A 25,385-nucleotide genomic window follows, 5' to 3' on the forward strand; every position below is an offset into this window, starting at 1 on the left:
AGGGGTACATTTTTAGGGTAGCAGGTTTACCTGAACATCAGTGACAATCTTTAATACCTATAAAATCAAATTCAGGATGCCCATTCTAAAGTATGATCTGGAACATGCTGTATGAGGAAACGTTGTGGAAAATAAACACTGCATACAGCCTAGGAAATACAACGTCCATCAGTGGCTTCAGGAATACACAGCATAGGGTAGAGAGACAACAGGCGCCAGCTCTGTCTCAAAGTCCATTAGCCTGAGCATGCAGGATCATACAGGACTAACAAGGAACTGCTCTCTAACCCTCTGGCCACTAGAATGTCAATGCAGAAACAAGAGGATTCCCTGCCAGGAAGTTGTTCCTGGGCAGAAAGCAAAGTCCCAACTACTCCAGGGTGGCTGCTTAGTTCACTTCCAACTTCTGTGCTTCTACAGTGAACTAAACAATTTTATTCAAAGCAAACAAAACAAAAACTCTTTTATCCCCCAAAGTTTGCTTGGTTTTGGTTTGGCTTTTTTTCATTCAGGGTCTCACTCCAGGCTGGCTTGAAACTCTTGAGTTCAGTAACTCTCTTCTTTTCCTATATATAAATACTAGCCCATTAACGACCTTTCCAGTCCAACATTTCCTTCAAATGTTATGGCTCAAAATACATGGGAACATTTCCTAAATGTTTCAGATGTCTGTATGCCTCACACCAATAAAATTACCTAATCTCAAAAATCACTAAAAATTGTTTTCTATTATCATTGTAATCATGACTGAGTTACAACATACAAACATAAATTTCTGTATTAAAAAATATTAATGAGCAAAACATTCAAAAGGCAACAGCTAACATTCCACACTTGTGAAACATGGCTATACTCTATTGTAGCTAGCTCTTTAAATACATAATACATAATATATAATATAGTACTATTGACCAGTTACCTTTCAGAAGCTAGAATTGCAAAACCCCACCTAGTAACATTCTAAAGCTGCAGGGGAAGCCTAGTGTTTATCTTCTGGAGAGGAAGACAGAGAAGAGAATGGCCCACTGTGGCTTTTTCCTCTATTTCCTTTAGCTGGCATCACTACTTTGCACTTCATCCTCCTACCTATTCCCAAAAGTGACATCAATTTGAAATATCAAATGTCTGACCATGACATTAATAATCACACATATGTGCATTTCTTCACCTTTCTATCTTTATAGTAATTATAGAAAGCATCTATTATACACACTTGTTCTTATTTTCATGGAAAGTAGTATTTCAAGCATACAACACAAGAATAACAATGTCTGTATTCCACTGGCCGACCTCCAAAATAAAGTAGTAGATAGATGTACTGGAATTCCTGTGTTAAATGCACGTTAAAAACTGTGATAAATTGAAATATTTGGAAAAGAAATGATTACAAATATGGAATGAAAACTTCGACCCTACTATTTTCTATAAACACCCTATTCTTTAACACATCAGTAAATCAACGTGAATGAGCAGAGGCAGTCTGCTCTACAGTGCCATGTTAGCGTGCACTAGACTTTACAGTGAGCTAAGGGAAGGGAATGCCCTCTCTTCACATACCACCTAGTGCTGGTTTAACTGAGAACATGGTAACCGGCGATAATGAAGAAAGATCTAAAACTGATGCATATGCAGTATAAATAGATTATATGCATGAGCAATATCCACATGAAGCTCACTTCATTATTAGTTTATTTCAATTCAAATGTGAAGGATTTAAGGATGGAAATGACATCTCTTTAAAAGAACAAATCCAAATATGTCTCTCAAAAACCTTCTGAATATTAACATTAGCAATCTACTAATCCTGTTATTACTACAGCTGAAAACAACAAAACTCTGCCTAAAGGCAAAGAGACCGATACAGTACCTAAGGTGCAGAGGTGGCACAGAAAAGGAACCTGAATCTCTTACCTGAGGGCAGCTTGATGCTGTCAAAAGATTTCCTCTTCATTTTAAGCCACTGTAAACTTTAAAATCTAATGAGACTTCTAGGGTTAGCCCTGAGTCTAAATGTATTTGATTCATACTCATAAAAACAATCAGGACTACAATACAATACGGTTGGCTACAGATTATGATTCCTTTTGGTGTTTCACATCTGCTGTGCAGTTTCTGCAGCAAACAGTCCCATTAGCCAAGAGCCAAAAACTGTCAATCTATTAGTGATGCTCTCAGAACAGACAGGAGTTCATCTTCAAAATGACTGTTTCCCGTGAAAAAGCCTAGAATCCAAATTCTTTGTGCTGCTTTTCCATGCTGCCAACTGTGGGTCTGCAGCAACTGCGGGCACTTAGGTACCTCCCACCTATCATCAAAGGCATCAGGAAGCACAGTCTCTAGAAGCAGTAGTTACAGGTTAAAAAGCTCACAGCTGCTCTTGTACCCGTGTTCACTGTCAACTTTGGAGATGTCATTACTGTAACAGTAATGCTTCAACTCTAGTCTATCAGCCCAAACGCCAAATTCTCACACATTCCAAGAGCAAGTCCATGACACATATTACTCGCTGCCACTGCACACCAGACAGCAGTTCCAGCTAGCTGGCGCCAGGAAGAACAGTTTACATAAAGCAGCCCTTTCTTCAAGAGCAAACTAAAGGGGAGTACTGGTGAGAAAACCCTCCCCATTCCTTCTCCAACAGGCACTGACTGGTTCTAGAAGACGGCTAACTAGCCACAAAAATAATTCAATTCCAAGGAATAAAACAAAAACAACTTCTAACTTTTATATAATTGAAATTCAACTCCTGTCACAAGAAACAATTTAATTCCCAAAGATTTTTTTAAAAGTACATTAGCTTACTTGTTTCACGGAATAAAATTTAGTATTTGTTAATTTTGCAATCATTAAAACTGTAAATTATAACTACAAGCTATCTTCACTCTAATTACAACTATTTTTCAAATTTTATTAATGAGTAAATATAAATTTCATTAAGCAAACTTTGACAAAATAAGATGCACATACTTAGGAACCATTGACAGTCAAACAATTCAACAAACTTACTGACACACCTAACATCACTAAAGCGTGTTCTTCCTCAAGACAAGGATGCAGTCAGTTCCGAATGTCAGTACCAAGTTCCTCTCAAATGATTGCTGATGCGCCATTTCAATTGGCTAGCCCCTGTGAGCAAGCATCAAGTCACAACCAACAGATGTGGATGCCTCTGCTTAAATTGTTTTAAGCTAATTTATGATTTACTGATACAAACTCTACTTTTTATCCCCACTTAATTTTAAAAGTGCAGATTACCTAAACTATAGTCAAATCCAAAAACTAGCGCCACATTTCTTTTGTGTGTTTGGGGTTTTTTTGTTGTTTTTTGAGACAGGGTTCCTCTGTGTAACAGCCCTGGCTGTCCTGGAACTCGCTCTGTATACCAGAGCTGGCCTCGAACTCACAAATCCACCTGCCTCTGCCCAGCTAATAATAAAAACCAAATAAAATAAATAAATAAAAATAAAAAGTACTTAAAATGCTAAGATATTATCTCAAAATGTTACTATTTTTAGATTTGTTTTTATTTTAGATTACTTGTGTGTATGTGTGTATGTTTACATATAGATATGTCCATGTAAATGCTAGACAAAAAAAGAAAGTAAAAAAAAAAAAAAGAACCACAGAGACCTGAGGTGCCAGATCTCTGGAACTGATGCTGAAGGCAGTTGTGAGCCACCTGAAGTGGATGTTAGGAACTAAACTCCTGTCCTCTGCAGGAGCTGTAAGCACTCCTAACCAATTAGCCATCTTCTAAGTCCTGTTCTATAATTTTAATCTTATTTCTAACTTAAGTTACCCTTCCTATAATAATGAGACTCAATATGAATACGCAGATAACTATAGATGTTACTGGGAGAGACAATAACTGAAAGGAAATTCTTCTCAGACAATTAATTGCGCTGTCCTCTGGAGAGCTGTCCACTTTGCCCATTCCACCCCAGCAGATAAATTAACAAACAGCAAAAACAATGCAACTTCAGAATTAACCACACACTTAATACTAGGTGGGAGTGATGGGGGCGGGGCAGCACAGATCTGAACACCAAGAACAGAAGTACCACATTCATCATAAAGCCTCAAGAACTGAAGACGTTAGAAATAATCCAGGTTCCTAGTGTCTTGTCACCATTCTATTGCTATGAAGAGACATCATGACCAAAGAAACTCCTATTTACTAATTATCTCCATGAGCATTAGACTTAGTTCCCTTGCTTCCTTGTGCTCTTTTTCTCCTCAAACTGTACATTCTGTATATTTCTTTGTCCAGCTTGCTCCATTTCATAATAGATCTGCATTAGGATGGCCACTAACAATCACACAATCCAGTCAATATTAAATTATCTTGAAATCCCCTCTGTGAAGGCCATTAATTCAAAAACTCTTCAATTGAGCCTCAGGCAGATTTTTCAGACAAGGGCAGAAAGCAGTCACATTCTTGGCCAAAATATCACAAAAAACAGTCTCTTCCCCATCTGAAACCTCTGGAGCTGGGCATCATAATCTAGATTGCTCTCAGCACCACTGTCTTCCGTGCTCCTCCTAGCATGGCCCATTAAATCCCACTTAAAGTTCAACTGCTTTCCTAATCTAAAGTCCCAAAGTCTTCCCTATTCCCCCCACAAGGATCATGGTCAGGCCTGTAACAGCAACACCAACTGGTGGTATCCTGGTACCAACTTCTGTCTTAGTCACTGTTCTACTGCTGTGAAGAGACACAATGACTAAACCAACTCTTACAAAAGAAAGGAATTTAATTGTGGGCTTGTTTAGAGCTTCAGAAGTTTAGTCTATTAGCATCGTGGTGGGAAGCATAGCAAAAGGCAGACAGGCATAGTGCTAGAGAAGTAGCTGAGAGCTACATCCTGATTCACAAGCAGAGAGACACTAGGCTTGGCAGGGGCTTTTGAAATTTCAAAGCCCACTCACTTCATGACACTCTTCCTCCAAAGCAACACTTATTCTTTCAAATAATTCCACTCCCTGGTGGCTAAAAATTCAAATACATGAACTTATAGAGGCCTTTTTTTTTTTCTTCCGGTTTTTCGAGACAGGGTTTCTTTGTAGCTTTGGAGCCTGTCCTGGAACTAGCTCTTGTAGACCAGGCTGGTCTCGAACTCACAGGCCTGCCTCTGCCTGGGCATTAAATCCTCTGCTGGGATTAAAGGTGTGCGCCACTGGCTAGAGGCCATTCTTATTCAAACTACCATATTTATTTGGGCCCAGGCTGGCCTGAAACCCTGTATCAGAGGTTCTCAATCTGTGTGTCTTGAGCCCTTTAGGGATGGATCAGCCCTTTCACAGAGATCCACATATATCTACAACTCATAACTAGCAAAATTACAGCTATCAAGTAGCAATAAAAATAATTTGTGGTTGGGAGTCACTGCAACATAAGAGACTGTATTAAGGGGTCACAGCCTCAGAAAGGTTGAAAACCACTGGGCTAGATCCTCCTGCCTCAGATGTTCAAGGGCTGGAATCAGGTGTAACTGACTTCACTTTCAGTCTCTAATTAGGAGCCTCCTTTTCCTCTTTTCACTTGGTTAAGCATCTAACTTTGAGTTTGGTCCAGCAAAAACATGATGTAAACAATAAGCAGTAAAACATTATTTTAGTATCAAATGAGATAGTCAGTTGTAGGAAATTAATCAAAAACAGCTCAATACTCCTGCTACTGGAAGTGCCAAAAATAAGGATAGTGATCTAACTCACAGCTTCTTAAGCCAATAGCAGCAGAGAACTAACATTTTATTTAGAATACACTAGCATGAAAGTATTTTTGTAATGTACAATGAAAAGAATTGCTTGAGAAGTAAAAGACATAAAAATAAAATGAACATAAATCACTTTTTATGCAATTAATAAAAATCAGTTGCATAAAACTTATCAAATTGATAAAAAAAATCTAGACTCTCTCACAGCTTTTATGACACGGGGAACCAAGACTTGGCCCTGTAATAAACAGTTCCTCCACGGGGCACTCACCTAGTCTACACGCAAAGGCAGGTTCTTGCTTGACAATTTTTAAGACAGAGTCTGGTTAAGTTGTCTAAGCTGGCCTCAAACTTAGAATCCTCTTACTCCAGAGAGCTAACATGTACTTTCTGATCCTTTAATCATCTCTACTGGTCCAAGAAAGGCAAAAGAGATGGAATAATAATCAAGTGAGCAGTAAGTAGCACCAGCAGAAATCTCCTTTCCGGACATCTGTGCAAGTGCTTCCAGCTGTGATGCATGAACTTGCGCATCCTACAGAGAAACACCACACCAGTCACAATCCTTCACCAGCTCCTCTGACTTACCTCAGAGGGGACAACAAACACCACCATCAGGCAGACACAGAACTCTGCAGACAACCCTCAGGTTAATTCCCTCCTCTTTAGATTTGTATATTTGCGGTAGTCAACTGACGCAGTTCTTCATAGTTCCAATTATAAACTAGTATGAATCAGTAACAAAAACAAAACAAACAAAAGCCCACTTTGTGACCGTTCACCTGAACTATTGAGGCTATCCAAATAGAGGTTCTGCTTTCTCTTTGGGCAGTGTGGGAATAGAGAAAACCAGGGGAGTGTGTCTCCTGGACAAGTCAGCCACCTTTTCATTCTTTAATAGTTTCACTTTTACCTTGAAATCTACTTCCAAAATGGAGTATTTTCCTTGGAGTTCCCTATCATTTTATGAATGTCAAGAAGCTGCTAGGCACGGTGGCATATTCCTGCAATCACAGCTTTCAGGAGGTTGAGGCAGGAAGAGGTTAGGCCAGCCTGGGCTACACAGTAAGACTGTCACCAGGGAAAAAAAAAGCTGGACTGACACTCTGGAAAACGTGTCTTCAAATGCTCGCTGGCCACAATTGTAATTCACCAGTCCATACACCATCAAAGCAATTTTTCACAGCTGACATGGTGCAGGTAACAAATGGAAAGAGGAATTTCTGAAATCAGAAAGTATCTTCAGCTAAGAAAACTTCCTATTAAAAATTCATTAGGTGTTAAAATTGTGTTCAGTTTTGTTAGAAACCTTTGACAAAATGTTACTTTACTTACATCAGCAATTTAATTTTTTATTATATAACCCCCTCAGGATTGGCTGAAACCAATGGTGGCTCTAACAATGACGCTATTAACGGAAGTAAACCTCAGGGTCCTTTAGACATTTCCAGTTGAGCACTTATTTCAATCTTCTCACTTTGAATCCTAGGCTGACATCAATAAGTCTCTCTATTAGGCCCCACAGTACTCTCTAACATTGGGGGAAAATAGAACAGAGATTGAAGAGATGATTCAGCAGTTAAAAGTACTGACTGCTCTTCCAGAGGACCCAGGTTCAATTCCTGGCACACACACTAGCTAACAACCATCTTTAACTCCAGGTCCAGGGGAAACAATGTTTTTTCCTGGCATTTGTGGGCACTGCACACATATGTGATGTATAGACATACATGCAGGCGAAACACTCATATACATAAAATAAAAATAAACCTCAAAAAAATTTAATTAGAAAAAAAATGCTAACAAAGGTACCACATCTCGTAAAGAATACACTTACTTCACATATGTTAGGTCTCCCTAGGTTAAGTACACTAGACTAGATTTTATTTATGTTTATTTTCTTCTCCCACTAATTGAGTACAAAGGGGATTCTAAGTGAACTGGCGAGGAGCCTAACAGTGAAGAGGATGAACCGTCTGAGACTTACCTACTCAGACGATATTACCAAAAAGAAATACAGGAATACCATTGCCCCAGCTAAGATCTAAGAGGCAAGATGTGGGTTTTTAATAAAGTTTATGTTAGATGTTAACTAAAAAACTGGCAGTAGTTAAAGGATAAAGATCAGTCTAGCAGCTGTCAGTCTGTGGCACTGAACGAGAACTAAGGCCCTCCCCGCTCCTCCTTTGTTCCAGAAGCACAGGAAGCACTTGGCCATGAATTTGAGTCAGTTCTTGGAGAAGCTGTTTTTCTTACGATATATCTGCAAGACTCAGCCAGACTACAACTGCAGCGTTTGCCCTACACTTCCAATTCCATGACAACAACACTCGAGTCAGGCGTTACTTAGAAATGTATTGCAGCACGAATTATATGAGAAATTCCCCATCCTTTCCCAAAATATTCCGATCTAGTCACACATGATGAGTATGTGACATCTGAGAAGTGATAAACTGAAGAAATGGAATGAATCAGTATCAGAAAACAGAAGCCAAAGAAGGATTCATATTTAAGTGTGGAATCTTAAGTCAATGCACTTTCCTCAATCCCAACATTTCCTTAGGAGACTTACACTGTTTTTAAATAGGGTATGGAAGGGGATAAATAGAGAGGGGGAAAGAGAACGGACAACAAATGGTCTCAAGAATTCAGTTCCCAGCCAGGCGGTGGTGGTGCACACCTTTTTTCCAGTGCTTGGGAGGCAGAGGCAGGTGGATCTCTGTGAGCTTGAGGCCAGCCTGGTCTACGGGGCGAGAACAGTTCCAGAACAGTCAGGGCTACACACAGAGAGCCAGGGCTACACAGAGAAATCCTGTCTTGAAAAACCAAAACTAGAATTCAGTTCCCAGAATTTATATCATGCCCATATATATCCAGCATAATGTCTAACCTCTAATTCACAGAAAATTTGAAAACTGCCACCAACCCAAAATAATCCAAGGCCTAGTTTAAGTTTATAAACTATAAAACTGGAAAACGGCAATGAAAAAGTTAGCACTAATAGCCTAAGTAACAGGAGTTTAGAATTTCCCCATGCGTAACTGATAAGTATGAGAGGAAATTCTATACTCAGCAACAGAAGGCAAAAAATGTGAATGCCAACATAAACTGCTCAATAATTTCAACCCAGTCAGTTTCCCTCCACACTAAATACCAAGGGGCTCTCTTATGTAATTTTTTCAAACCTACATATTTCAATACTATTATCTCCTCTTTCTCCATCCTTCCTCCAAGACACTCAAGTGCTCAACATGAAAAGGGAGTGTGGCAGAAGTCACTCTCCCGCCCTGCTGCTGAGCATGACCTTTCAGAAAGAGAGCAGACTCCCACACCCACCAACTCTTCCTGTTTCTGATTTTGGGGCAAGGAACATGACTGGATGATTTATATACATTATCATTCAAATTATGATGAGTCATCATTTTATTTGAGATTAATTATACAAAAAAAACCTACCTATTTTATTTAAAAATGTATATAACCAAGAGGAGGTATAAATTAAGTTTGTGACAGAACAGAAATTTTCAACTATTAAGCATCAGATCTAATGCTTTAATATAAGCCTTTAAGAAAACTGAAGAAAAAAAGTAGATGCATTCAAGGATAAATTCAAACAGAATCCCAGAGCTTTAGAGGCTGAGCTCCACAAACATGTGAAACAGATCTGGACACTCAGCTTCTAAATGTCAGGTGACCTCATTTCAAAGTTGATAAATAGCTTATTTATCAAATACAACTATAAGTAAATTTTATAAATCTAAACTATAAAATAAAACTTCATATATAGCCTTGATGTGTCAGGGCCTTCCCTAAAAATTTAATTTAGCAAAATTTTAATTTGTTCTTTTAAAAGAGCCAGACATGGTGATACCTGCCTACAATTCTGAAAGACTGAAAAAGGATTGCAAGTTTAAGGCCAACCCAATCTACAGAACAGATGTTCAAAGGTCAGCTTATACCACATGAGACTCTTATTTTTAAAAAAGTAAAAGGGGGGGTGATCAAAAATTTACAAAAATAGAAAGTAAGTTTCTCCATTCAGAATATTCACAGTAATTGTTCTCTGTTATATTAGTCAAGAATATATTTAAATATTCTATTGACACAGCTACAGGAGTATATACTATATCACTCAGAAAATAACTTAGCAACTACTACAACTTAAACACAGCTTAAAACGTAACTGTTCTTCTCCCCAAATTCCATCTACTCTTTGGGGAATACCTGGCGGGATGGATGTCTATTAACCTAGCACTGGAGGGCCCAAGGCAAGCTCAGTTACTCAGTAAGTCAAAAGCAGCAGTGGACCACATTGAGACATTGTCCTAACTTGCTAGGTAACCTTGGAAATGTATATTACAGTATTCAGCAAACATTTGTTTTACAATGCTAAAAAAAAAAATCCTTAAATTTGCAATCCTTGAGTGTTAACAGTTTTAAATATATATAACAATGTCAATTAGTTAACTGAAACAGTATTTATTCCAGCTCTCTAGTCATCAGACTATATTAGATTTTAAAAGAAAAAGGTATGGGGGTCTACATGTAAAATTATTTTTGAAATTTAAAATCTGAATCCAAATGCCAATTCAAACAAAAAATAAGGAAAAAGTGAGTCACTATAAATACGTATATTAATTATAAAATAAAAAAGGCAGCATGTGAGAAAACACTAAAACATATAATAAAAAAGTGAAGAGAACATATTTTCTACGATTTACAGAGAAAATTAGTATTCTTTTTACAAAGTTACCAAACAGTAACTCATTTTAAAAAGCAAAAAATCCTATTTTTTCCAAACAAGACTAACTTATGGCTTCTTAAAAAAATACTCAATATACTGTTTGAACTTCTAAAAATATCTAATGAATTATCTGCCTACTACACAAGGGACATTTAGTTACTCGTGTGTTAGAAAAGCACAACTGTGGTGATCAAAGTTCTGGCAATGACGACAAAATGGTGAGAAATCCCAGGAATGTAACCTTTGACCTCACCATCCTTCCTAATGTATTGTTTCCCCAATACAGGCAGGCGTACAGCTCTTAGAGAATATTCCAACTTCTTCACAAGCAAATTTTCTTTCCTATACAAAGCTGGCTGTATTCAAATGTTTTCTAATTGCAATGCTCAGACATAAAAGCTCACTGGGTCTTACCTCAGATCCTGCAGCAGGGGACAAGTCTCCTCACTGGCTCGTCTGCTGCCTGGGCAGCCTCAGAGAGGGGGCAGCAGCCATTTTGAGACAGCTGCAGTCTCATTGCACAACAGTGTAATTAAGATGGCTGCACCGTGCACTCAAGAACTCACAGTGAAAACTCAGCCATGTATCAAAGAAAGCCCCTCCCACTTTGTCAGCCTGCAGGAAACTGAACACAGATAGCTAATGCATATACTGCAACAAACAATGCAACCACTAAACACACAGAAAAAGAAAACAGAAGGCAGCAAGCCAGTTTTGCAACAAAATGCCTGTGAATCCGGACTTGCAACAGAGTTGGAGCACATTCCGATCCCAAACAACTTGAAATCCACGCCACATATTAGCAGAAACAGATATAGAGCCAGATCACACAGAGCAAACACTAGGGAATTCGCCTGAAAGACAGCCTCCATTTCAGTCCAGAAAAAAAAAGGGGAGGAAAAAGCAAAAGCCCTCAAACCCAGCTCAAGACCCTTCTTTTTTTCTTTTACTTTTTCTTCTTTACCTATAATACATCCATCAAAGCAAGAGTATCAAATTTGTTTAAATCTTATTCATTTGATCAAGTTGACTTTAATTTTAAAAAGCTAATTTAAAACTTCCCCACAGAATCTAAGCTTCACAAGTGCAACCCAGCAGAATAGTCAGAGTTTACAACCACATTTTCAATTTTAACAATAGTGTCTTAAGACATAGGTGGCAATAACGCTTAATTTGGTAATTTCTCATAAAATCAAATAATTCTTCTCTCTGTAGTCCAAATGTCACAAATATATTCTCAGGTGACACAGACTAGGAAAAAGTCAACGAAGAATGTACTCACTGGGAAGGCAAACAGGGAGGACAAGAGGGCACAAGCCAGTCTGGAAGTGGGACTACTAAACCACATCTGAGAACACTACCAACAGCACTGGCTTGGCAGAAACGGGCAGCAGCAGCAGAACAGGCAGAAGGCACACAAAGGACCTCTTCCGCTTCCACCAGCCATGGAGCCTGGTTTCTCCCATTCTTCTTGGGCATACACTCCTTAGATTTAGTGATCTTGTGTTCTGTCTAGAGAGATACTGGTATTCATTACAACCGTTTAAGGGTGTAAGAGAGGTGACGGAAATGCAGCTAAAGGACAACTGGCCTCGCGGCATGATAATCATGTGGCTCATTATCTCGTTCTATTTCTGTATATAGTGGAAATATTCCATAAAATTTTTCTAATTACTCTTCCTTGAAAGAGGCCTGTATTCAATTTTACATGGAATGGACCGGATAATATCTTTGAAAACTACCTTAGGAGCAGAAAACAAAAGAAACATTTACACATGATCCAAGCCACATCCAAGTACTGGGCCTTGAGCATGCTAATAAATCCTCCATCCCGCCCTGTTTGTGTCCTCCATCCCATTGAGGTAGAACACTAACCCTTGTTTTGTGTTTTTGAGACAGTGTCTCACTATGTAACGAAAACCCTGAATTCCCTGTATGCTCAAGCTGCCCTCAAACTTATAATCCTCCTGCATCTACCCCGTGAATGATAGGATTACAGGTGTTTGTGCCACCACATCTGGCCAAACCATAGCAGCTCTTAAAATAATGTGGCTGAGGGTGGCTTTGTCTATTCAGAAAAAGCAAGATGTTAGTAAACTGAATATGTCTGGAAAAGACTTGACGACTGTAAAACTGAGATGTGAATTCAATGGGGCAAGACACTAAAAATAACCAAAATATAGCTATCTGGTAAATTTTAGATGCTATTTCAATTGTTACTGTGATCCTAATGGCAGGTTTTATCACCACTTTGTGATAGTCAGTGAAACAGGCTCAGAGACTGAATAACAGTTAAAAATTAATAAAAGCTGAAATATAACTGAGACTACATTCGGCTTCAATGCATACAGCTTCATCCAACCCTTTCAGACACGGTTCTCTGGGTCTGACAAAAAAACAGAGAGGAAAACAGAAGGCTATTACAGTAACTGGCGTTAAGTCTACATCTTACCCACCCAGTTCACTAGACAGACCCAGCCTCGTTCACCAGATAAATTCTATTCTGGAGTCAACATTTACTGTTTGCTAAAGATGGAGTACCACTCTTTAGGCCTAGACTAGTCTTAAATTTATACATTCCTCCTGCCTCAGTCTTCCAAGGTCCCAGGATAACAGACATGGGCCAGAACCCGCCATTCATCATTATCACAAACAGTCCTCTCTTTATTCCCCCTTTCTCCTTAGTATGTCCATCACCTTTATAAACCCAGCACAGCTGCTCTCAAGATCTGGAAGTCCTTCCTACCTTCGCTGCACTCACCACACTTCAATACTTCTCTTCCTAGATCCTGTTCAGACTAGAAACTCTATCTTAGTTTGTCTTCCATTTGAATATCATTTTTCTGTTCAACAATATACAACTATCTCAACAGACAATAACTTGAGATTCTTTTTAGTTCTGACACAAAAGTCTCAGAAAAGTGTGTACCTTCACTAGTAGGGTCTCTTCCTAATTTCCTACTAAAAGACTGCAGTTCCGAGTCCAATGGGGTAAAGATGCCTTCCGTAGAGTATACTCCAGTTGTCAGGGCTCAACAGGGACTACTCAGTGTCTGCACAGAAGAGTCAAGCTCGGAAACAGCTATAGAAGTAGATTGTTTTGTTTCAACTTTTTATTATGTGTGCGTACATACGCACACACATGCAGTTGGGAACACATATCATGTTCCTGGATTGAGCATGGAAACAGAGGCAACTTCCAGGAGTTGGTGCTCTCCTTCCATAGTGGGGTTCAGGACAGAGCTCTGGTCAGGCTTGTGTGTAGCACCCTGAGCCATCTTCCAAAATGGTTTCGTTTCTTAATTAGAATATAATGTAGCAGATTCCAATATGACATTTTCACATATAACTTAATTGTTTTAAAATTCTATTAATATTTCTAAGTCCAACAAAGCTTGAGTTAATGTCATAAATTATCTTTAAAAATTTTAGATAAGATCATTTATAAGAAGCCACCACATCATTTATTTGAAAAAATAAACGACTTGGAAAAATTTTTTAAGACTTAGCAAAATAACTAGTTCGGCGACAAGCTGACATTTAATCTCTTCCAAGGAGAAACTAGCATGCTCTGGCACATTCCTCTCATTTCATCATTACAATGATGCGAGCATGTCCTACAGTTCTGGGATGACTCAAAATGTCGATCATGTCGCAATGTCAAGAGTCCAGACATCCCTGAGAGTAAATGTTATACTTACCAACTTTTATGTCCATAGTATATAGCCTTTATCAGGAATTACACAAGTAGTAATGATGGAGAGAATTCAAAGAATTAGCTTCAGTCAACTCTGTATTTATTTACCACGTTTATGGAATAACTATGTATATAAATTACTGAAAACTACTTACAAGTCTTACTGTGTTTTGGCAGACTGTTCCATTTATTTAGCTATAGCACATCCGACACAAATTACTGTTAACATCCTGTCTTAGGGGGAAGGACATAAAGGGGCTCTAAGACACAAACTAGATCCTCACTAGCTTTTCTGGGCTCTAACTCAAACAATCTAACTTTTCCTTTCATTGTTTTACTTCTTAGATTGCTGACAGAAATTCTAACCCTACTTGCCCTGATTCTTGCTTTCTCATCCACCCTTCTTTGGAGACCCTGCTCCTCCCTTGCAACAATTACAAATGGTCACAGTTCTCAACCTGCTTGCTTTCTTGAAGCATGCCACTCTCCAAAGGCATGGCTCCCTTTCCTCATCTCCCTGGAGGCAGCTTGAGAAGTTGGAGGGGACTTTAGCCACCAAGCTTGACAACCTGTATTTAATCCCTGGGGCCCACATAGTGGAAGTCAAGAATCAATTCCCTCAAGTACTTCCATAACCTCCACACCCATGCAAAGGAACACAAGATCCACCACACAAAATAGACTGAACTTGTAGTTACAAAAAATTTAAGATACAAACTGAAAACACCTCACTTCTCCACCTCATTAACTTCAGATGCCCTTATCAAAGGCAGTTCAGTGAGCATGCACCTTCTGTAAACCTAGCAAAGATCTGAAAAATAAGATTCCCTGATTAAAATAATAGTTCAAGGTCAGCAATCAGTGTAGTTTAGTAGGGCTTGTGTAGCATTTACAGACTCTAAATCCAGCAACTACAATAGTTTATCTAAATTTAGCTACTTCAATTGACTTTTATCTACCACATCATATTATGTGGCAAGTCCAGAAAAAGGAACTCAACCAAACCTTAAATATGGAAATATGGAAGACAGAAAGCAAAAGCAAAAAAAAAAAAAAAAACCTAAGCAATTAACTATGTACCAAGAAGAAAACTTCAAAAAATTATTACATGGAGGGGAAAAGTTGAACTTTTAAATCCAGAACAAAATAGTTCAGGCAGGAAGTGGAAAAAAAGAAAATATAAGAAATGAAAAATTCAATAAAAACTATCTAATGAACTTGAAGAAAACTGCTTCAGCAGAACACAAATTACAAATAGAAAATGGAGTTAGAATTCTATATACACATACATAATTTATACAAAATTATACAAAAATTAAAATTGAAAGGAAGAATGTTAAAGATGTCACCAATGAAATCATTTAAGAACGCTCTCCGGCATATAGCCCACCAGTGAGCGCTTGCTTCCTGTGCACAATCTTCAATTGCAAAACAAAGGAAAATGACTTCAAATTAGAGTTCTATACCCAGCCAAACTATCAGTCAAACATTCAAATACTGAATGATGTTTCTGATACAAATGATCTTTAAGACAACAAAAACAAGTCATCTCATGCATCCTGTCTAAAAAAAAAAAAATAAAAATCACTATCTCAAAATTTTCTCATCCTCAGAGACAAAAATCAATCACAATAATGGCATATTAATTAAAAGAAGGATCCTACAAGAAAAGGAAGCCTCCATCATAATCAACACGAGCCGGAGAAGATTCCAGCTGCATACAAGAGAGGCCAGAGAGAGCTACTGGGACATAAAGGAGTCTTTACCCTCATGAGTCAACGTCTGTGTCAGGGAATAGGTCTGGATTTTTCATAGTAGTATTAATACAAAGCAGACAACTTTGTGAAAGCAGTATTTAATATTGATAAATTTATTCAGAAAGACTTTACAGATAATAAGCTAAATGAGAAACTTTTTTTATAATTATTTTTTGATTTTATTTATTATGTATACAGTGTTCTGCCTGCATGTACACCTGCAGGCCAGAAGAGGGCACCGGATCTCATAGATGGTTGTAAGCCATCATGTGGTTGCTGGGATTTGAACTCAGGACCTCTGGAAGAACAGTCAGTGCTCGTAACCTCTGAGCCATCTCTCCAGCCCAATGAGAAACATTTTAAGAGTAGTTATGTAGAAAAATACTGCTCAGTATTAAAAATTAACAGTATTAAAAATACTATTAAAGTGATTAAACACTACATAAGGTATGACTCTTTGTTTAATTTATTAGATTTATTTATTTGGGATGGAAGCAGAAGCTAACCCATGCCACAGATTGTGTATGGAGGTCAGAGGGCAACTGCAGGAGTCAATTCTTTCCCTTCCATTTTGTGGATCCCAGGAATTGAACTCAGGTGCTAATGCTTGGCAGCAATCAGCTTTACCCACTGGGCTATATCACAGACCATCTCCTATGTTTTATAAACCAGTGTATATATTTTCACTAAGAGGTATGCATTGGTCGCACAGTGGCGAACATAGTTACCTTCAATGATAACATGCTTTCTGAACTAGCAAGACAGCTTAGCAGGTGAAAAGTACTTGCCACAAAAGCCAAGACCTGAATTCAATTCCCAGAATTCAGAATGAAAGGAGAGAAGTACCTCCACATGTTTTCTCATGCCATGCTCATGACTGATCTCTCTCTCTCTCTCTCTCTCTCTCTCTCTCTCTCTCTCTCTCTCTCACACACACACACACACACACACACACACACAGAATATTTTTAATTTTTAAAGAATCTACTTTCCTAAATCAAATTTGTATTCATGGCCACACTAAAAGTGTGACATTTACAAACAGATCTTCTGTTTAGTATGACAGCAAACAACTAAAGCATACCAAGTGGAGCGATGATTCCTCACAAGAAACCAATTTACTATGTCTTCTGCAAGTTATGTACTCCACGCTTAAACAAAACAAAATGAAGAATGCATCAGTTCCTGACAGTCTAGAAACACTGACGGAGAACTTGGGGGAACTACATAATCCGATACCACGACAGTTATACAGCAGGTCACTCAGATCTATCAGGTGGCCCTTGATTCTCAATCAGGGATTTATCAAAAGCTGATAATGTCTAACATTCATAAAGTATCTGGCCAGAAGTGAGTATCTCATTAGAACTAAGTAAACTACTAAGTGTCTGGCACAGAAGCACTATAACCCCAGCATATGGGAGACGAAAGGAGGGGGGGGTCAAGGTCACCCTCCATTCTCCCCGTATGGTGTGGGTCAGCTTAGCCTATGAGAACTCATTTCAAATCATCAAAAATTAAGAAGAATCAGAAAATTCAATAAACACAAACAACAGTTAAATCCATGCCTTATGGTAGGAGTCTACTTAGAAGGGCAGGCTATCAGGCTATGAAGAAACAGAATTATTTTCTTTTGCCTCAAGAATCACTTTCTAGCGTGGTATGGTGGCCCTCCACATGGAAGGCTGAGGCAGGAAGACTGCTGTGAGTTAGCCTGGGCTACAGAATGAGCTTTTGTCACAAAAACAACCCAATTCTCACATTTGCGTGCACTCGGTAGGCTGGGGAGAGAATCTTTCATCTTAGCCTCCCAAGAAACCAAGACTAGCAGGACTGAGTTACCATGCTAAACCTGCTTTCATTTTGGTTGACCTTGCCCAACAAGTGAAAAGAGAAAGGGAAGCTTTGCGCCCTGAGTATTCATAAAAAGTGAAGGAGATGCAGTAATCACACACAGATCTAGTCCCTAAAATACATTACTCCATCCCTATCTTTGGCAATGATGACTAAATGAGCATCTCTACAAATAAGATTACTATTGAAAAAATTCCTCTTTCATCATGAGGTTTACTGTAAATCTAGTGACCTCAATAATCATGCAGCTTGTTTAGTTTGAGTCAGTCCTAAAACCAGATTCGCAAACAAAATTTTGCAAATATTTTTTCTAAATGTTTACATTCAGTATTAGAGTATATTATCAAATAAATTTTTTCTAAATTACTTTTAAAATAAATTCGAGCTGTAGAGTCAAGATTATTGTCCACAAAGAATGTTTTAATTTTACGTGTGTTTATGATGTGTATGAGGAGTAACCATGTGGAGTCACACATCCGTAGGTCATATAACAACTTGGAGTCAGTTAACTGGTTCCAACTTCATGTGGGCTCTTAGGTTGCCAAGATTATATATAAGCAAGTGCCTTAACTAGCTAAGCCATCTTACCAGCCCTAAAGATTTTATTTCAAATTATTTGTGTGTGCATACGTGTATGTTAGTGCAGGTGCCCAAGGACACCAGAAGAGGCCAGCAAATCTCCTAGAGCTAGAGCTGCGGCATAAACCACCTGATGCTGCTATGAATCAAACCTGAGCCTCTGCAAGAGCAATTTTCTCTAACCACCGAGACATCTGCCCAGCCCAATTTTTGTGCCACATTGATGTTATTAAGGGAAAGGAGGGAAGATGATACAACTTTAATAAGATTATCAGAGTGCTTATCTCAAATGTATGAGACCCTAGATTTAACACCCAATACCACAAAACAATTAACATAAAAACCAAAGAAAGGAATACTACAGAAACAAGTTGCCCAAATCACAATACAAAACCATAACAGTTGTTTATTATATTCTAACTTGTTTGAAGAAATTTCTTTGCCTTTAGTAAAGCTTTTTGTCTTTCATTTACTTGACTTTTTTATCTTTCAACTTTTTTTTTTTTTTGATAGTCTCACATTGTCCAGACTACCCTTGAAACTGTTACGAAGCTCAAGACCATCTTGGACTTCTGCCTCCAGAGCACTGCCATTACACGTGTTCAAAATCATGCCTGGTTTTATGCAGTGTTGGGAATCAAACCCAAGACGTCATGGATGCTAAGCAAGTGCTCTGCCATCTCAACACACCTTCCCCAGTCCTATTTTCCAACTTTTAAATCATTTCAATCTGATAGGAGGAGAAAATTACACAAATGCAATCCACCAATAATTGACTGCACCACTACATCTTCTCTTCAGATCTTTACTCACAGGTACACATTGTTCGCCAGAGTGTACTTCAGGCTCTTAGGTGAGCAAAAGTGGAGCAAATAAATGAGGCATGAGGATGATGAACTTGTCGCCAGCCTGAACTATACGCCATGACCTTATCTCAAGAGAATATATACAAAGCCATTCCTTTATTCCCAGTCCTCAAGAGGCAGGGAGAAAGATTTTGTGAACTGGCAACTACAGGTAAGTTCTAGGTCAGCCAGGGCTACATAGTAAGGCTGTACCAAAAACAAAACAGCAGCAACAATAGCAACAACAACAAGAAAACAAACAAGACAACAAACAAGAGATGGGGATGCAGCTCAACTGAAGAGTGCCTGCTAGCATTCAGGAATCTCTGTGCTCAAGCTCCAGGACATGATGGTACATGCCAGTAATACCAGCACTCAGGAGGGGACGGAGAGAGAAGACCAGAAGAGAGGGGGAAGAGAGGAAAGAAAGAGAGGAGGAGAAATTAACAGAACCAAAAAAGACGATAAAGCAGGGATGGAGAGAAAGGACAAATTCTTGTTTTGCCACTGAAAGGCGACTCCTGTACTATGTCGAGAGACCAGCCTTCAGGGAACTCCTCCTGTCTGTCACACGTCCCTCTCTAGGGCACCTCTGTCACAGATTAAGGAAATAAATGCAATAATCCAACAGAAGCTCAAAAGTTCTCAACCAAGGTCAAAGGTAACATAAAAAAGAAAAATACCTAAGTGTTTCTAAGTAAATTTGCTTGAAAAAGACCCAAAAGCAGGCAGAATTAAAGGCCTAACAAAAGTCGCATCATAACGTTTGCTATCGTTTCCTAGATTCAGTTTCACAAAGTCTGGAAGATTTTACTCTGAGTTCTTTTCATGCCTTCACATGTTCAATAAAATAATATCTGAGCAATAACCAGACTCTTTTCAATATAAAAAAAGTATAATTATGTCATTAGAAAGTATAATTAGGTCATTATTAAGTAATAATATGAGCAAAATAAGGTGGCACACACCTTTGATCTCAACACTTGGGAGGCAAAGACTGGAGGATCTCTTTAAGTTTGAGTCCAGGAAAAAAAAAAGTCACATGTCACTGCAATCAAGATAAAGGAATTTAATGAATGAATGGCATACAAAGTAGGGAGAGTATAACAATTTAATGCTACCAAGAAAAGTAAAATTGTGTTTATGTTTATTATAAGCTAAGGTTGGTTATACCCTGGCCAAACATTGAACTACATAACTTTTCAAAATTCCACCAATCAAAATAACAATAATGATAGTTTCGAGTACTATAAAAACATTTTCTTTTGAAACCTACTTGAGTCTCTAAATTCTAACTGGCTTACTTTCTCATCAACATGTCCACACATGGAAATGTAGCCGCATGCCTTCTCCTAGTTCATCTCTCTATCAGCACCCAAAAAACAGGAAAACAAAGTCTTTTTGAAAAATCATAGGGATCATAAGTTTTCCCAACATTTCCTGAAAACAGTACATTTTAGGAGTCTAGAAGTATAGCCTATTCATGATCTTTTTTAAGTATATGATTTAAAAATACCTCAAATGTAAATTTACTGTAAATAATTCTAGACAATGATTATTATTGTTTTAATTTAACCAAAAGAATCTAATGTTCATCTACAAAACTACATATTACCTAGCACAACTGTGAAAACAAATTGTGGGTATTAGAATTAAGTAGTATACAGCATTATTAAATACATTCATATAATAGTTGATGTAGTGTCTGGCCCTACAACGCTTTGCAACTCTGAGGACCTTTGTTCCAACCCTAGAACCCACAACAAAACATCAGTATAGCTGCCGCACTTGGAACTGGAAAGCTGAAACAGGCAGTCTAGTATAACTGGTAAGCTCCAGGCTGATGAGAGACCCTCTCTCCTCCAAGAAGATAGAAATAAATACTCCAGTGTCTGTGAGCACACATACACGCACACACACGCATCAAACCATGCACAAGTAATCTTTGGGATTCTGTAAGCATTATCTATAGAGCTCTCAAAAAACAGTTGATTACAGCAGATGGACCACAATTGTCTGGTCGAACCTAATACCTAAATTATGATCAAAAAAGCAACCACAGAGGTAAATGTAGCTCAATGGTAGTCACTTATCTAACATGCACAAATCCTTGGGTTCAATCCCCAGTATAACACACACACACACACACAATTAATTTTAAAAATCAATGAAAAGAGAGCTGGAGAAATGAAGGACCTGAGTTCAAATCCCAGAGCCCACTAAATGAAGACATGGCAGTACATGTGTCTGTCATCCAGAGACCTCTCAGCAAGAGACAGAAGACACCCAGAAGCTCAGGTCACCCAGCAAGGTGTACACAAAGCAAAGCAATAAGACATCTGTCCAGACACAATAGGGAACAAGGACAGGCACCTGAGCCTATCCTCTAATCTAAGGGACTCACAGACATCAAGGCGGGAACACACCACATTCATAAAAGTCAGACACAAGTATATGCACCCACATCAGACACAAAAGTATCATTTTTAAATAATAATAAAGTTCTAGAAGAAAATAAAATGGATAAGCTCGTCTCACAACAGGTAATGCTTTGTCTATAGAGAAGCTCTGGAATAAATCAGGAATGAGAAGAGCAGTGCGGTTAGGCATGGTGGCGCAGGTCTTCCAACACTCAAGGGAGACAGAGGCAGTGGGGATCCCTGTGAGTTCCAGAACAGCCAGGGCTGCAAGGGAGACCTTTACTTAAACAAATAAATGAATAAGGCACTTCACGTCACTAAATAGAAACAAAAATCCTCAAGTCACAAAATCAATTCCAAAGGTTTAAAAAAAAAAAAGGAAAAACAGCAGCACTGAGCTGCCATAGTTATTGCTGACAAGCAAGACAGGAACATTAACATCCATAAGAGAACATGCACACACAAACACACCTAAAAATAGTTCATTTCGGAAGAAAGGAAGGAAGGAAGGAAGGAAGGAAGGAAGGAAGGAAGGAAGGAAGGAAGGAAGGAAGGAAGGAAGGAAGGAAGTCACCTTCACTACTTAAAGTTAGTGACCACTCATTTTCAACCCATCTAATTGGTAGCAGTATGAGAAATCTGGAAAAAAAAAAAACAAAAACAAAAAACCCTACACTAGTCTATTTTGCAAATCACATGCAGTGCATATGAGTAACCTAGCTTTTATATATTAGATACACATACTATACACATATGTATGCAGTGCATATGAATAACCTAGCTCTTATAGATACACATACTATACACATATACTCATGCAGTGCATATGAGTAACCTAGCTCTTATACATTAGAAACACATACTATATACATATACGTATGCAGTGCATATGGCAAAGCTTTGTTCACCACCCAGCTAAAATTTCAAAATTTACTTGTTCCTGAGAAAATCCTAAAGAATAAACCATTGGCATTCAGACACTCCATTAGTTTTAGTAAATCACATTTACCTTCTAAGAAATATAATAGCAAAACTGTCCTCTCGATATTGAAATCTTACATTCTTCCAGTACCTCTTAGGATCTTCAATATCAACCCAAGCAAGACACAACCATCTGTGTATTCGCACAAAAGGAGAAACTTAAACAGGTAAACTAAAATAATAGGGGTACAAATACGGGGTGAAGGGGCCACTGCAGAAGCATGAATGACTAAAAATGGTCACATTGCCTTCATTCCATGTACAAGATAAGATGTTTCACGATCCACACCAGATCCAATTTAGACCGTTGGGGGGCGCTCTGCACTGTCCCTCCATCCTATGCCAGCTGTCACATCATTTCAAAGAACAAAAAGCAAACAAAAAGCCCAGTCAACCAAAAGTGCTCCCGTCAACTGTATCGTATTATCTTATCTAAGAGTACGTTTCAGGTAATAAAAAAATATTCCAAAACCAACCAATATTGTGCGCTACTGCATTTCTTCGTTTGACAACAGACGAATTCAAACTTGAGTTGCGTAAGCAATCAAGAAAGCAACTGTATCAATGAATGACAGATTAAGTTTATAAAGCCATTTACAAGTTTTTAGACTAGTAAGAAACGAGTGGCTGAGTAAGAAAACCATACTAATCCTATGTATCTGGACCCAATTATGCCATATAAAATTTAAATGCAATGGCATCACTATTTTAAAGCAATCAGTAGCACTCCATATTTTGAGAAACTAAAACCAGAACATAGAACAGCTAAAAAAATTTAAACAAGTGTACATCATATACACATACTACAGTGGACATATTTCTTTTAAATTTTAATTCGTTCACTTAATTCATAAATGTTTCCATGTAATTTGGAATTTTGAAGAATTCTTCATCACAAAAAGGTATCAGAGTAACTTAGACGTGATTATAAAATGAGAAAAGGAGTTCACTATTTTTAGCAATTGTCTAACTGAAGAAATAATAGAATTTAAAACACGCAACACTGAAGTGCTTTGGCAAATAGTTCAAGATTAATTAAAACTTCATTGATCTGAATGAAATAGTTCTTTAAAAAAAAAAAGACCTGATGAAATTGAGATTTCAACTTAACTAACTTTACCATTCTCTCCTTGTTTCTTCTCCCAAACTAACATTTTAAAAATAAAATCGTTTCTGTTTTGTAAACGATGCACATCCAAAAGCGAACAGGTAAAAACAGGGTTAAAAATTATTTACAAAAGTGCAGCAGAAGTAAATGCACTTCCCCTGGGAGCACCACTAGGTGCCGATCTTATCTCGCTACATAGCACATGAATCCAGAAATACCTCACTAAAAGCGAAATTATAATCGAGAACCACAAGAGGCAATTGGTACACAAAATGAAGGTCTGCAACCGGAGAGAAGCAGAGAATTAAAGCATTTTAAGGTCGGCGTAAGTGTAAGACACGAGAAGAAAGTTTTCCCCGGAAAAAGTGAGAAGAGAAGGACAGCGAGATGAAACCCCCTCGAGAATGAGAAAAAATAAATCTAGAACCCAAATGGCGTCCAACAAGAACATTAGATCTTGAAAATGAATATTGCGCTTGCGCAGCCACCGCCCGGCCAGCTGCTCAACTGCAGCTAGAGCCCGACCCCACGCGATCACGTGCTCCCATGCAGCGCCCGCCCGCCCGCAGCTTCGCAACCGCGCAGGCGCAAACTCAACTCCCGCAGCCGCCATAATGCGGTCTCGAGTCTTCCGAAATACAATAGTCATTTCGCCGACTGGAGTTACAACAGCCCCTGGCACTCGCGGATACCTTCAGGGGCGGGAGGTGAGGGACCGGAACCCGAGGTCCTTCCTACACAGCCGTCCCGCGCAGCCGTCCCGGGCGCCGCCGTCTCAGCCGTGCGCTCCACTCCGCCGCCTCCGCAGATTCAAAAACAAACCCGCTTCTCCCCTGCACGCGCCGGGGCCGTTATGCAAATAGCTGGGGGCGGAGCTCCGCGTGCGCCCCGTGCACTCCGCCCACTCTGCCGCCGGCCAATGAGCGCACGCGGTGCCTATTCGCCATGCAAATCTCCTGGTTTTTTATTTGAATGAGGGCCTTTGGCCACGCCTCCTGCCTTGAAAATGAGAACCAAGTGTGCGGTGGTGGCGCTGCCGTCTTTCCAATCGCATCCTGAGGTAATTTTTTTTTCCGGTTGGCTTCCCTTCCCCCCCACCCCCGAGGTGCATTTTGCGTGGAGATTCCTCAGTGAACACCCTTCATGAAACTTGAGAAAGGAAGTAGGTGAGTGTTTAAAAGGCAGAAAGATTTTCCACAAAGTCTGCAATCCTAGAGTAGGATTCATTCAACATTAATTTTTTATTTTAACTTTCACCTTTTTTGTTTTGTTGAGACAGATTCATACAATTTCACGCAGTCTAGCCTTGTATGTAGCTACGTAGCCCACACTGGGCTGGGATTCGAAATTACTGTTCCTTAAACTCTCAAGAGTCAGTTACAGGTATCATTCATTTTTAAGTTCACCAAATGAATTGTATTACTCGTCAGGATGTGAATAAAAGCCTCATTTTTTCAGGTAATCTGTAACAGAGCAAGCACTACCAATCATACCTTCACGCTGTAAAATCACTTCTCTCTAAAACAGTGATAATAACAACTGCTCAACCAAATCGAATTCTAGAATGTAGAAAAGAATCAAACTGCTTTCATCAAGCCAGTAAATGCCAGAAAAATCTTAGATGGAAAGTTTAATTACTTAATATGTAATTTTACCCTCAAAGCATTTAACTTCAGCAATCGC

At 38.7% G+C, this 25,385-nt stretch overlaps 1 protein-coding gene across 3 annotated transcripts in view; it reads right to left on the bottom strand.

Moving 5' to 3' along the window:
- Window positions 1-24,544, bottom strand: part of Atf7ip (activating transcription factor 7 interacting protein) — an 84,945-nt gene extending 60,401 nt beyond the window's left edge. For 2 of the 3 annotated variants that reach the window (XM_050135173.1, XM_050135171.1), the window contains exon 1: window positions 24,395-24,544. The gene's annotated coding sequence lies outside the window, so the exon portion shown is untranslated. Of the gene's footprint in view, window positions 1-10,875; window positions 11,001-24,394 lie in introns of those variants that run through there. The other variant, XM_050135172.1, reaches the window with a different exon arrangement.
- Between the last annotated feature and the right edge of the window lie 841 nt (window positions 24,545-25,385).

Source organism: Alexandromys fortis, unplaced genomic scaffold, assembly GCF_014885135.2.
Source record: "Alexandromys fortis isolate MF-2015 unplaced genomic scaffold, M_Fortis_MF-2015_v1.1 scaffold_21, whole genome shotgun sequence".
Classification (NCBI taxonomy): domain Eukaryota; kingdom Metazoa; phylum Chordata; class Mammalia; order Rodentia; family Cricetidae; genus Alexandromys; species Alexandromys fortis.